Here is a 14,875-nt window from a genome sequence, read left to right as displayed (position 1 = left end):
AAAAATATTATTCTTGTGGCTAATGTAGGATTTAAGAACAGATATTTGAAGAAAACTAATGAGTTCCATTACCAGTGGTCAACCACAGCTTTGACTTCAGAATTTCAGGTAAAGGAAGGGGACACAAAATGTTGTTCCCCAGTGAGCACGGAGGTTCTCACAAATCCACTTTTTAATAAAAGCTGGACTTTATCATTCCTAGAGTGACGAGGTCCAAGAAAAGGCAGAGAGTTCTCGAAAGTGTCTCCCTGCAGCTTGACTGCAGTTGAGTGGCAGAGCACAGCTTAGCATGAGCAAGGAGGGCCCTCGGGTTGCATAATCCAGACAGAGTTTGCATTGCAAGCATTGACTAGAAAGGTGTGGGATTGGGGGTGGGGCAGTGTTGAAAGGGATATTTTCCTCTGTGTTCATGATTTTTAGATATTAGCAAGGAGAAGACATGGGGCAGACCTTGGGCAGAAGGGGAGGTACTAATAGTAGTTTATTTCTATGGTGGTAAATCAGGACATAGCACAATGTATGGATCAAATGGTGACCTAAAAGGCAACCGAGACTGCTGAGTCTGACCTATCAAGCAAATATAATGACTGACCATATTCCTTCTCTAGGTTTGCACCTGACAGTGACAGCTAAACTCAGGTAAAGGAACATCTTTTTGTTTTCTTAAATATGTTATTTTTATTAATTCTTTGAGAATTTCATACATATATACATACATACATATACATACAACATATTTTGATTATAATCACCCCTTAACTCCCTGCAGGTCCACCCCTACCTCTCTGTGCCTTCTGAACTCCATACTCACTTTCTTTCTTATAATATACCAAGTACTGTATGCACCAAGTTGTATTACCCATGTGCAATACAAATTAGGTCATCCATTGGAGTGTGGTTAAACCATGAGGAGCTCTACATTTAAAGAAAACTGACTTTCCCTCCTTCAGAAGCTATCAAGTGTCATTAGCTCCCAGTTAGGGGTTAAAGTTTGTAAGCTCCTTCCCATTCCATGCTGTAAATGTTGGCCAAGTGGCTCTTCTGTGGGTCTTGTGCTGACAACACACCTGTGGAGAGTTCATGGGTGTAGTGGTCCTGTCACAATCCAAACAAACTGATTCTGTTCTTTCCTGACCCCTGGCTCTTAAAACTGCCCCATGCTAATATCTCACACTGGTCCATGAGCCTTGCAGTGAGGGCAATGTAAATGTCCAATTTGTGATTGAGGACTCCATACCTCTTCTCTACACTTGGACAAGTTTTGAGTTTCTATGTTAATAGTCATCCATTGTAAAAGGAGACTTCATTAATTAGGTCTAAGAGCTATGCTAACCAGTGGATATAGAATAGGATTTAGAGGGCTGTCTGATGCTATATTCACATCATAAAATAGTAACACATTTACCCCTGGAGCCTGTGAGTACCCCAACTGTGTGCTCTTGGTCAGAATTGCAATACTAGGCGTGTATTTCCATGTATGTATGAGAGGCAGGCCTTAAATCCAATTAGAAGGAGGTTGGTTAAACCTATAACATTTCTTACTATTACGTATTTTACCACACCAATCATTATTGTAAACCACAGGATGAACACCTTTGGTGGAGATTAATTGCTAAGTTGGCTGAAATTCCACATATATTATTGTGACAGAAAAAAAGAGGGAGAAGGAGAGGGAGAAGGAGAACGAGAGAGAGAGAATTCTCTAAGTTGATCAGGTAGGAGAGAAATATGATAGGTGAATGAGAAAAGCTAAGTCTGCAAAACACTGTGGGAGGGATGTTTTTAGTTAAGTGCCAGGGTGAACAATTTTGATTTTATTCTGAATACAATGAGAAGACATTGAAGGATTTTTATATAGAAGCTCAGTGTATTCCAATTCACATTTCCTAAAATGAGTTTTCTCTGGCTACTTAACAAAGTGCATTAGATTTCAAGGGACAAAGGTGGAAGGTGAAAAACCAATTACATGGCTATTGTTGCTAGCCAAATGGAAATGGCTATGGTGTAGCCCAGACTGATGTACTGAAGAGAAGTAGAGACACTCAAGGATGCGTAGAAAATAAAACCATATAGTTTTCTTGTTAAAAAACAATATGAAGAATGAAGAAGGAGATGATGACCCCACAGCCTTGTGTAAAAATGTATGCTTCAACTGGAATGTCTTTACGATAATGGTGTTTGTAGAAGCCATTGTTGACTCTAATGCAGAGAGCTGTAACCTAAAAGGGAGATGATTTTGAGCTGAAGAAGACTTGAAGTGCTCAAGCCCCACCTTCATCCGATGTATCAGCTCCTGCCATGTTTCCTTGGAGCTTTTACCTGGGCTATTGAACCTATTTTTTTATGTCACAATGGAGCCAAACATAGGAGTTTGTTGTTCATAAAGCCCCTTCCCTTGCTTAGTCTCCATCCTGCAACTTCTTCACCAGTGTCATCCCTGGACGTGTGTTTTCTTCAATCGTAATCAAACTGATCCAAAATAACATCTTTAGTCATTTGAATGGCTAATTGTATCTCAGATTTTCAATACTTTTACTTCTAGCTTGCTGTACTAGGAAACCAAATGATGGCTACAGGCATATACTGAATTAGAGTATGTCTAGAGATTTTTTTAAAAAATGGTTTCTAAGAAAACACAAAAATCACTAACTTTCTTTTGTGTGAAGAGGTCCTGGGTTGGGGAGTGGCAGTATTTTTGTAACCTGCTACCCTCCCTCAATCACTCCTTCCCAAAGGGCTCTATTAATGGTCATCTCTGAAACCTAATTCACACATATATGACCAACTGAAGCCATGTGACCAGTACTCTGCATTTTATCTTGTTCATAGTGGAAGGTCTTCTTTGTGGAGAGAAAAAATACGGTGCAACAAGTCTTTAAGACCTGTTGTAACATTCAAAATGTCAATATTGTTTTTAAGTGATTGCATCACTTTCTGAAATAATGATTTGTGCAAGGAATGTCACGAGTTATAATTAATTTACATATGCATTAAAATCAACTTTCAAGGAAATCCTCCTTTCCAAACATCAGAATTAAATATTTATACTTGTTGTGATTTCATATGTGCAGAATTAATATTGCCTCTCAAACCCACCTGCCCTCCGCCATGTTATTTTCCCTCTTCTTTATAACCACAGAGATTTGGAGTTAGGTTAAACCCTGGATTGAAAAAAACCTCACCAAGGGCTTTGTGAGAGGAAAACAGAAAGCACTGAGCCAGAGCCACCTCTGTGGAACACAGGAAATATGAAGATGAGGAACTCCAGACCATCATAGTTCTCATTAGCATCTCCCTTTGCTTCACGAAAGGATTTGTGAGCTTAGCTTGTAGGCCTTGAACTTAAGCTACCAACTCAAGTACATTTATTGTATTTATTTGAAAGGAAGGCCAAGTCCCTCCAATTCACTCTGTTCAATTCAGTTTTACCTTTCCAAAATGGATATGAATCTATAAATCAAGGTCTGTGCTCTGTGGGGGCCCCTCAGGGGAAGGTCAAAGGGAGATTAAGAGACTGAATGACTCATTTTAATATGACGGATTTGGGGAGGAAAATCATTGCAAGTAGACACGTCAAAAAGTAGAGAGGAGTCAGATGAAAGTGGAATTTCAATGTTCCCTGGTGTTATTTAGTAACATCTATTCCTTTCCATTTTTACCAAGTGGGGAAATCACTTGGATGCTTATCACTTGGCTTTTGAGCTAATATAAAAATTTGGGTTATGGGCTGGCGAGATGGCCTAGCGGGTAAAAGCACTGACTGCTCTTCCAAAGGTCCTGAGTTCGGATCCCAGCAACCACATGGTGGCTCACAACTACCCGGAATGAAATCTGACACCCTCTTCTGGTGCATGTGAAGACAGCTACAGTGTCTGGAGCGAGCGGGTCCATCCTGAATTCAGTTCCCAGCAGCCACATGATGGCTCACGGCCATCTGTACAGCGACAGTGTACTCATACACATAAATCTTTAAAAAAAAAAACATTGAGGTTATATTGTCAGTCACACTAATGAGTGAGTGAGCCCCAATGCTCCCTCTCTGCTTTCCTCAAACACGGGACAGTTTCCTAAGCATCAGTCCTTCCTGTCGGCTTTCTCCTACCATCTTGATTAGACAATGATAGTACTGATAATGAGAATGGATATTTACTAAGCATCATTTTTATTTGAAGCCCGAGGCTTGCAGTATGCCTCTGAAGTCACAGCAAAAAGTCTTACGTCCTTCCTGGGCAGACAAGTTCTCCGCAGGACAAGCCGCCTGAAATGAAGTCCTTCTCAGGTATCTGCTGAGTGGTTGGAGATATGACATATGTTTAATAACTTTTCTTAAGGATATCAGTATATAGCCCTAAATGGAATGTGCATGAGGCTTGTCTTTTGTCTTGCAAATATATTTGCATATTGGGTTGGTATTTGGCACAGTGGATTAACTTAATGTTTGTTAGGAATAAAGCAGGGGCCAAGAAGCAAATGAGAAATTGCAAGAATAAAAGAAATTGTGGTGTATTCCAACTCTGAGTACAAGTGGAATGGTTCAACATCTTTCCCCTGTCCTTCTCTTCAGAATATTCATTCTTCCCCCTATACTCTCTATGTTAATAATTCCTACTCATATTTGTGTATTAGCTGATTCAAGGCTGGAGAGATGGCTCAGGGGTTGCTGTGCTTTCTGCATGGGGACCTGAGGGGAATCCCCAATGCAAAAAAGCAGAAAAGGAAGAAAGAAAGAAAGAAAGAAAGAAAGAAAGAAAGAAAGAAAGAAAGAAAGAGAGAAAGAAAGGAAGGAAGGAAGGAAGGAAGGAAGGAAGAAAAGAAGGTAGTAAGAAAGGAAGGAAGGAAGGAAGGAAGGAAGAAAGGAAGAAAAGAAGGAAGGAAGGGAGGAAGGAAGAAAGGGAGGAAGAAAGGGAGGAAGAAAAGAAAGAACCAAATTCCGCCCCTTTGGGAACTTATTGAATGAGAGAGGTAACAACCAATTGGACAAATGATTGCCTAAGTACCATTTATTATTTGAAGAATCCTTACGTAGGCACTAAGGAAATGAGCTTATAATATACAATAATAGACCAGAGTTAGCTATACGAAAAAAATATTGAGAGCATTTTAGACAGGGGACAGTGGCCTGTGTAAATGTTCTGTGGTATACAGAGAGATATAGAACATTGATACTTTCAAGAAACTAGTATGATCATAGTTTAGCACATTTTTTTAAAAATACTACTAGGAAATGTGGGCTGAAAGGTTCATAGGAGACACACCCTGCGGGGCTTGGGGCACAGGTGATGGTACCATGCTTTATTCTTGAAAAGAAAACATAAGGAAACTCCTGGGAGTCACACCAGCACCCCCCAAAGTGCAGGGAAACCTGTAAAAGAATGGGGGGAGGGAAGTATGTAAGTGCCAGAAGACAGGAGGAAGGACTACAAAAGACCATTCCCTCAACCTGACATAACTATTGCAATCATCAACTCATGTGATCTATAGTTACCTACACTAGACCCAAACAAGACCTCTATGGGGCTCTGTCCTTCACATCTAAGCTATGAGCTGGCTGGGAGAAGGGAACTAATTTCTTTAGCTGTATTCCTTCTATGAGACTACCAGACAACATTGAATAGCTCCAAACCCATGGGCACATAGATGTCTTTGGTTAATCTTGGTGTATCATAAAATGGAAATGCACAAAAATCTGACCATGAGAGAACGGAAAGTGGAGAGTGAAGACTGGTTAGAGGCTCTAGGGAGGTGACATATGTGAGTGGTCACTACACAACGTGGACAAATGTGAAGTTGTATAAAAAAAAAATTCACCAAAAATGTAAATCAAGAAGGAAACCTCATAAAACACAATAAAATACACGATTAGTAATAATATTGTTGAGACATTACTTCATGCAATGCACGCTACAGAGCCTTGAAGAAGGTGGCTATTATCAGCCTTCTTTTACAATTGAGGCAACAAGTGCTCAGAGATCGGGGCGGGAGGCAGAGTGGAAGGATGTTGCAAGCCAACCATAGATGTTTAAGAAAGTACTGACTATGCTCTCACAGCTCCTAATGGTGAGACCCTGCCCCCTCTAAAAATATTCTGCATCCAAAAAAATCATCACACCCTCATCTCAGATCTGGGTGAAGAAACCTGTCCTGGGCACCACAATGTTTAAATGATTAAACTAACTTTAGAACCCATGAGAACAGAGCAGCTCACAAAGGTCTGTCTCTTAAAACTTTCTAAGATTCCCAGTGAACACTCTGCTGCCCTCCTCATTACTGGGCTCACACGAACATGAAATTATTTGCAGTGAAAGATTAAACTTTATATTAGACTTCAAATGGTAAATAGCCAGGCAAGGTTGAAATGAATTTGGAAAATGAAAACTGATAAATTATAAGATCCACAGCGTGGACTGGAATATCTTAACAGGCTTCGGGTGATGAGAAAAAAAAAATGAGTCAAATATTTAAAAGGTAAACAGGTTTTTTCCCATTTATTTTAAGCTAACAAAATGAAATTAAATCGGCTAGCAGCAATTAGATAAATGGATGTCAATCAGATATGAAACTGCTAAAGAAATTAGCCATGGGGTAGCCCTTTAATCAGCTCAGGCTTTGTGTGTGTAGGATGGTAGAAATGTGACCTGCTATCAGCCCAGGTATGATTGAATTATTAATAATATTGTACAAGGCCACCTAGAAACCAGAGCTTGGGGACTCTAAATCTATTCTAATTGAAACGGAGAATCAGCAGACTGGAAAAGACCCTGGCTCTTCTCAAGATGTGTCACAGTAGGTGACACGTGAGCCTTGCAACATGGTGGCAGCTGCAAGCTGACCTCTCGGCAAATTTAATCTGCAAATGGGTTCCTGCTTAAGACAGTTAAAGCTGTCCATTATTCTGTAGGTTTCTTTCTGTGTTTCAGAAGGCACGGGCAAGAATGTTTCGTGCCAGGTTATTATGCAGATCACCCGGGTAACAGGAAGATTATGAATGCAGATAAATCAGATTTTGAAATGAAGGGCTTTCCTGACCCCTTAAGAGGATGGTAATATGTGCATAACGGTTGGGAAATGTTCCCTGGTCTTCAGGACAGGAAAAAAAGGTCACACTGTCATTCCTTGAAGTGTACTGAGGTTGGAATAAAAAAAAAAAAATCCAGGAACACTCTTTGAACAAATGAATAGATTTCAAGACCTAGCCGGCTTTGGAGTTCCTTGCTCTTTTCTGTGGTTTTAATGTGATGGAATTCTTCAGTCTTGTGGGACCCCAAATAAAATTACTTCCCTATGTAAATTTCCATTCTGGGAATAGTGAGTGGTCAGAGCATGAAGGATCACTCACACAGCTTCTTGCTGCCGTTTCCCTCTTCCCTCTCTTAACCCCAAGGAAATCTCACTTCTCCCTGGACATCTACCTTCTCACTGGGCCCTGCCTCCAGATACTGTTGAGAATGCTCATACATAAGCAGATAGGTTAGAGCACAGGCCTCATACCAGGGAACCTTCATCGGAACCTCAGGCCCCAACCTGGTCTATGTCCATGACCATAGACCATGAGCACATTCCTCTAGACTGTAGACTCCTCAGCTACAACTTGGGAACTATGCAGGACAAGAAACTTGCAAAGCTTTTGGTATCTCAACAGCTGTCTGGTTAAGTAGTGAGGTCCAATCCACTTCATCCGTATGCACATACAAACAATTTACCAAAATAGATGTATTGAAAGAAAAAGCTAGTGATAAGATTGTTCATGGGATGTGAAGGCAAGCTGAGCATACAGTTTCCTGGACTTAGAATCAGAATGTCCCTTAAAATCACATTTCTTCTTCCCTGGGGATTCCCCAACCATGCTCCATACAGGCTACAGGAGTACAGTGGTATCTGATGGCTCATTTCCCCAGTGACTAATAATGTCGAACATATTTTCAGAAACCTGTTTGCCATTTGTATGTCTTTTTGTTCAAGTATTTTAGATTATCTTTTAACTCTTGAATTACAAGAGTTTTAAAAGAGGTTTGATAAATGCTTAGGTTAAACTTTTTAAATGTATTTGCTCTAAGACTCGTATGTCACCCTTTTGTATCTGTGATTTTTGGGTTTTCTTTTTTTGTTTTTTGTTTGTTTGTTTGTTTGTTTGTTTTTGGTTGGTTGGTTTGGTTTGGTTTGGGGGGCATTGTTGTTTGGTTTGGTTTGGGGAGGTTTGTTTGTTTGATTGGCTAATATTGCTCTCTCCTTACTGCTACAACCTGGCCTTAACATGACCTCCACTACAATAATGTCATTTTGAGGTCTACCACCTTTAGACCCACAAATGTATTCCCAGTTGCTTCTGCTTTCCTCTCGGGGACAGATAGGTCTATTAGCCATGTCTCCCATCTCATGCTGAGGGGAGCCAGTCAATATGAACTGTCGCTGTGATGACCATTTGGCTGCCATGTCGGTTAGACTCCAGGTTTCACCAGGAAGCCTACAGTCCCTCCACGGTAAGCACCAGACCTTGGAAGACTGCGTTCTGTCCACCTGCCTGTTTACCAGGCAGGTTTCCCACAGCCTGGCTGTGACTTCCTCTGCTGGTCCTAAAACTAAGAGCCTTAGTGGAGAGACTCAGTGGGTATGCTCCCTCCAGGCTTCAAAACCCTACATCTTGTCCCTTGGTCAAACTTTAAACTTTCATCATTTTTCTGGTAAAAAAAAAAAAAAGAAAGAAAGAAAGAAATAAGGAAAGAAAGAAAGAAAGGAAAGAAAAAAAGAAAGAGAGAAAGAGGTACTGGTTCGGGCTTTTGGGTTTTTTGTATTTTGGGGTTTTTTTTTGTTGGTGGTGGTTTTTTGTTTTGTTTTTTGGAAATATTTCTTTTTGTTTGTTTGTTTGTTTTTGTTTTTGTTTGTTTGTTTGTTTTCAAGACAGGGTTTCTCTGTATAGCCCTGACTGTCCTGGAACTCACTCTGTAGACCAGGCTGGCCTCGAACTCAGAAATCCGCCTGCCTCTGCCTCCCAAGTGCTGGGATTAAAGATGTGCGCCACCACCGCCCGGCTGGAAATATTTCTAATGCCTGTTTTAATAGAAGGCAGCCGGTTCCTGGTATTTTTGCCTCTGTACTCCGTTATGATTTCCACACTGTGCAGCTTTGGAGGAAACTTCACTCACTGTATATTCAAGAGAGGATGTGAGTTAAAAAGCAACTATCACCTCAGGGTTACGAAGGTAGTTCTGATTTGTGGAGCCCCTGAGGGCTTTTAAGGAATCCCCGGAAGTGCCCTGACCACAGTTGAGAACTCTCTCAAGTGGGAAATTGTAAATACATTGGTTTGAGCATAGCAAATTGGGATGTTGTTCCCAGAGCACTGGTGGCTTTCACCTTGATTTGGGGACAATTTCTTGTTGTTGTAGAGACAATTAGACTGTCGATAACATGAGTAGAATGAACTGGAAAGAGGGCAGAGGAAAATAAACTTCAAAAACCACATTTAAGGAGGCAAGTCTTCAGAATTTTTGTGACAATTAACTGTGACTATGTAAATTGCATAGAACAAAGCCTGCAGTCTGGAAAGCTCTGTTTATATGAGAAATACTATAGTAAATACCAGCAGGAATGGCAGTGGCCTAGTGTACCCATTTCTGACCCTAAATGAGCAGAAATAAAAGCCTGAATCAGGCAGAACAGGAGAGAGATTTTACAAGACACACCCAAGAGTAAACTTGCTGTTTGGATATAAGGGTGAAGAAATTTTTAAAGTGTAGAGCATAATGTTTTGTTATTTAACCCTGTGGGAACTCATAAAGTATTTTCACAGCATAGATTCTCAATAAATGTTTACTGGGAAGGAGGGAGAGAGAAGACATGGAGGGTCGGGATGGTAGCATCAGTCTGGCAATGCTGTCTATGGACTTTGCACATGGTAGGTTCAGCTTGCACCCATCTTGAGAATTGAACTCTCCAAAGACTTTCCATCACACCTTGGATTTTGTTCCAGTTTCTTACAGCAGAATGAGTTGATCCTCTGCACATTTCCAGTTTCAGCTGGAGTCCTGAAATCCTGAATCCTCCCATTTAGTGATATTTGCAGTAGGATTGTGTTTTCTTACATTGTCCATGTCACACCAGCCCTTTGTATACCTGGATTCTCTGTATCAGGAAGTGTTACCTTCTGAGAGAGCCTGCTCATGAATATTTTTTCAAGGTAAATTTCCTTTTCCTGGAATTCTTCTCTTCCACTGGACTCTGTTCATCATCTTTCTGATTGTTGAGGCTTGGTCTTTTGCCATGCTAAATACTGGTTGTTCCCAGAGACCACTCCTGGACCCTTGCCTGTCCCCAAGTTATGCCTGATTGGTGAATAAAGATGCTGACAGCTAATAGCTAGGCAGAAGATGCATAGGCAGAATTTATAGTTCTCTAGGAAGTAGAGATAAGAGAATAGAGATAATAGACAGATATCTGCCCAGCTCTTGTGCTGATTAAGGCCTATTATAAATATGAAGTTTGTGTGTATGTGTTTTATCTGGGAAGAATAGCCAAAAGAGTGGTAGAAGACCCTGATATGGTTAAATTTTTCAACAACACTTGATAGACCAAAACTTCTTGAGGTCAAGGAATGCACACAATTAGCATGACCCCTAGATCATCGAGTATGTTAAGTAGAGCTGGCCTTCCCTACCTGGGTGTTCTGTGCTCACGGATTCATCCAATTGCAGATACAAAATGTTCAGGAAGAATTGAGTCTAGACTGAACATGTACAGAACTTTTCTTATCATGACGCCCTAAATAGTGTAGTATAACAGCTACTATGTGTACAGCATTTCCATTGCATTAGTTATAAATAACCTATTTATAGTATAATTTAAAGTACATGGGAGGATATATAATATGTATTATATGCAAAAATGTCATTGTACATACGGGACTTGAACATCTATAGTTTTTGATATCTGTGGTGCATCCTGGAGCCAACCTACCTACAGATACTGGTGGATGACTGCATTTGTGTCTTAAGAATCTAAATGGAATTCAGAATATGAGCTAACGTAAAAGAATATCAGGGATGTAGTAGGGCCTATACTTCAGTATGAGTTCATTTGAACAGACACTTTCAGTCAATGCCAACACGCCAGCAGTCTACAATGAGAACTTCAATTTTGTATTTTATTTACAAAGAAGAATCTGTCAATGTGTGGAATCTCTTCAACTCTGTTTACTCGTGCTGTCAGCTAAAACATTCACTTTTTGAGAGTTGCCAAGGTGGCAACAATGACACGATGCTCCTCTAGACATGGCACTGGCTTGTCCCTTGCCCCCACAGTCCCTGTGATGGATGTCTTTCCCTGCATCCTCCCTTACCTTCTTCATTTCAGCAAAGCCGCTTTGCCCTTGTTTATTTCACAGGCCCAAGGACACCATCTGGATGAAGAAAAGCAGATTCGCTTGTGTACATTTTCTAACTCTGATGGGTTTTTTTTCCACCTTAATTCTTTAGGGTTGAGTTAGAAAGAGATCATGTGAAGCAGGGAACAGTACTGCCCTTAACAGCATTGTTAAGTAAAGGATTTACAGTAAAGCATGGAGCCAAGGGAGGGCAGAGTTCAACAGCTCCAGGTTCTCCAGCCACTCAGTAAGGGAATTGTTAGTTAGCTTACTCAGAAAGTGATTCTCTCCTGGGCATTTCAAGTTGTTGCTTCATTGTTTTTAAGGGATCAGGATGGCTAACAAGAAAATTCCAGTGACAATCTCATTTTGTTGTCATAAAAACAATCTCTGGTTTCTTCCAGGAAACTCTTTGGATTTATAAAAATTCCTTAATGTAACTAGGCATGGTGGCACATGTCTTTAATCATAGCACTTGAAGAGGCAGGGATCTCTGTGAGTTTGTGGCCAGTCTAGACTACAAAGCATGTTCCAGGACAGTCAGAACTGTTACACAGAGAAACCCTGTCTTGAAAAACCAAATTAATTAATTAAAGAAATTAATTAATAATAAAATAAACACTTAAAAAATAAAAACATAATTTTAAGAATCCTTAATGATGGGGGACTATACAATGATTATGTAGTTTTAAATCTCTTAAAATACTAAGAGTACAGTCCTAATCTTGACAAGTCTTATTTTCAGTTAAATATATACATGTATGTGTGTGTGTGTGTGTATATATATGTACATACATATATATGTGTGTATATATATATATATACATATATGTATATATATGTGTGTGTGTGTGTGTGTATAGATATACATATACCCCTTCTCTATGGATATCAACACTTCAGAACCCCTTTTCAGCCCTTATCCCCACACAGACATAAATACACACAGATAGACAGTACATAGGTAGATGATAGATAGATAGATAGATAGATAGATAGATAGATAGATAGATGATAGACTGATATTGAATGTATCTTTAATAATTACTTACTTTTCACTCAGAGATTAGTTACTTGTTTCATTATTTCTGACATTTGCCCCTCATTTCTCCTACTTTCAAATTTTAAATCTTTTTTTTTTTTTTTTGTCTTTTTCGAGACAGGGTTTCTCTGTATAGCCCTGGCTGTCCTGGAACTCACTCTGTAGACCAGGATGGCTTTGAACTCAGAAATCCGCCTTTCTTTGCCTCCCAAGTGTTAAATCTTCATTATTACTGTGTGTCCATGGATATGCACACCACAGCACACAGATAGAGGTCAGAAGACAACTTTGTGGAATCTGGCTCTCTCTGCCTTTAGTTGGGTTCCCAAGATTAAACTCATGTTACCAGCCTCACACAGGAAAGACTTTAACCATATTTTTTAAACCACTTTTTTTCCTATAGCATTGTTATCTAATTTTACTGTGTTTTGTGTGTGTGTGTGTGTGTGAGAGAGAGAGAGAGAGAGAGAGAGAGAGAGAGACTCAAACTCAGATCTACATGTTTGCACAGCAAGTGCCATTACCTGCTGAGCCATGTCACTAGCATTCATGTAGTTATTTTTAGAGTATCTTGTTCTTGTTTTGTGAGCTTATTGGCTTCTAAACTATTTCTTCATATACTAATTAAGGTTTGTTATTTTCCTGATAATATTTGGGTTTTTTATTTTTTTGATATGTCTATTTATCCTAGTTTTTCTTCAGTGTATGGGTTTACTCAATTGAGTAGATGTTCTCACGTGGCCCGGTCATATGAGAGAGCACATTCTCATTTTCAGAATGGCTGAATGAATAGGGCTTATCCACTGGCTGGTTCCATTAAAGAATGAGCAGGCTTGGAAATGCATTTTGGAAATTCTAATTCTTAACAGCAGAGCACTTCACTCTGGAGAATCAGTCCCCGCCCACATCACCTTGACCCTCTTTGGACACTTTAATTGTTTATTTAAAAGGAGAATCTTTTAGTACTCTCTTAAGTACTAAAACGTAGCCAGGTTTGGGCAAAGTAAGTGCCCTCGTTAGCTCATCTCTTCACCTGTCCTCATCCAACCTTATTTCTTCTCTCACTGGCATCTGAGATCCACAGTGTGTTTGATAAGCCTCTTCCCATTCTCTCCTTGTGAATTTAGAACTGCTTTTTACTTTTGCCATGATGTTAAAGAAAGTTTGGGGATACAGAGATAATAAACATACATGCAATTCACCTTTTGACATTAATTTTCTTTCTTTTATATTTTTGGGTTATCCAAAAATCAATGAGCATCAACAATAACTTAAAGCACTAAGCCACACTTTTTTAGTTCATCTGCTTCTATATCCTGGACATCTTGTTTTAGACTACAAAAGCCCTGGACATGGTGGTGCACGCCCTTGAATCTCAGAACTTGAGAGGCAGAGGCCGGTGTATCTCTATGACTTTGAGGCCAGTCTGGTCTCACTTTTAAAAATTCAAAATCAAAGCCAGTCATCTGGGTCTAAAGAGATGTCTGAGCAGTTAAGGGCCCTGGCTGCTCTCTCAGAGGGCCTGATGCTCTCTAGTGCCCAAATGGTAGCTCACAACCGTCTATAACTCCTGTCCTAGGGGATCCAACCCCTTCCTCTGGCCTCAGCAACAGGTACTCACATGGTGGATGAATATACATACAGTCAACACACCCTTACATGTGAAATAAAACCATTTTTAAAAGACTGAAACCGTTGTTGTTGATAATTTGAACCTCTGCTTTTCCCAATTACTTCCTAGGCTCCCTTGCTTTGTGGTATTGACAGTTCTTTCCATTGCCTCTAAAGCTTGGGGTATTCATTCAGTTATATAATTTTTACTACTCTACAAAGAAATTGTCTATATTTCCTTGTAATATATTTTAATTTATGGTGTATAGCTACTGCACATAGTACTTTCTAAAATAAAGACATTTCGTACAGTTGTACAATATTCAATAAATACATTCCCGCTCTTAGTTCCTCACCTGCCTGTCCTTTCCCATCCTTTCCCCTGCCCATTAGTCTCCTGTTTCCCTAGTCATTTTAATTTTCACTTCATGTCATCCATTCGTGTACACACACACACACACACACACACACACACACACACACACATATGTGTTGATTTGGTTATCCATAGGTGTGTGTGTGCGTGCATGTGTGTGGATGTATCCAGGATGGTTTAAATATAAGGGAATCATTACTGGAATAAAGTCAAGTGGTGCTGGGTTGAAATCTCAGATCTGCTATACTGTTCAAGCTATAAGAAAGCAATTCGGGGATTTGATAGCCTCAGTGATAACCAGAAATATTTTCTTGGGTGTTAGATGTGAATGATAGCAAAACTGTGCATAAGAAGAAATGAGCACAATGCCTTGGCCTGCTTGATGAGCTTCTTTCACCTGATTATGAGGGGAAAGGGCTTTATAGCACCATGACCTGCCCTTGCTTCACACACACACACACACACACACACATATATACATATATATATA

At 39.9% G+C, this 14,875-nt stretch overlaps 1 protein-coding gene and 1 pseudogene across 3 annotated transcripts in view; both read left to right on the top strand.

The window, feature by feature from the left end:
* Ppp2r2b (protein phosphatase 2 regulatory subunit Bbeta) overlaps positions 1-14,875 on the top strand; it is a 417,822-nt gene that overhangs the window by 125,611 nt on the left and 277,336 nt on the right. The window lies entirely within an intron of this gene.
* The window catches only part of LOC116087768, a 38,306-nt pseudogene that overhangs the window by 5,835 nt on the left and 17,596 nt on the right, over positions 1-14,875 (top strand).

This window comes from Mastomys coucha, unplaced genomic scaffold (genome assembly GCF_008632895.1).
Source record: "Mastomys coucha isolate ucsf_1 unplaced genomic scaffold, UCSF_Mcou_1 pScaffold13, whole genome shotgun sequence".
Taxonomy (NCBI): domain Eukaryota; kingdom Metazoa; phylum Chordata; class Mammalia; order Rodentia; family Muridae; genus Mastomys; species Mastomys coucha.
The sequence above is the reverse complement of the archived record's forward strand: the minus strand, read 5'-3'. Positions and strand labels throughout refer to the sequence as shown.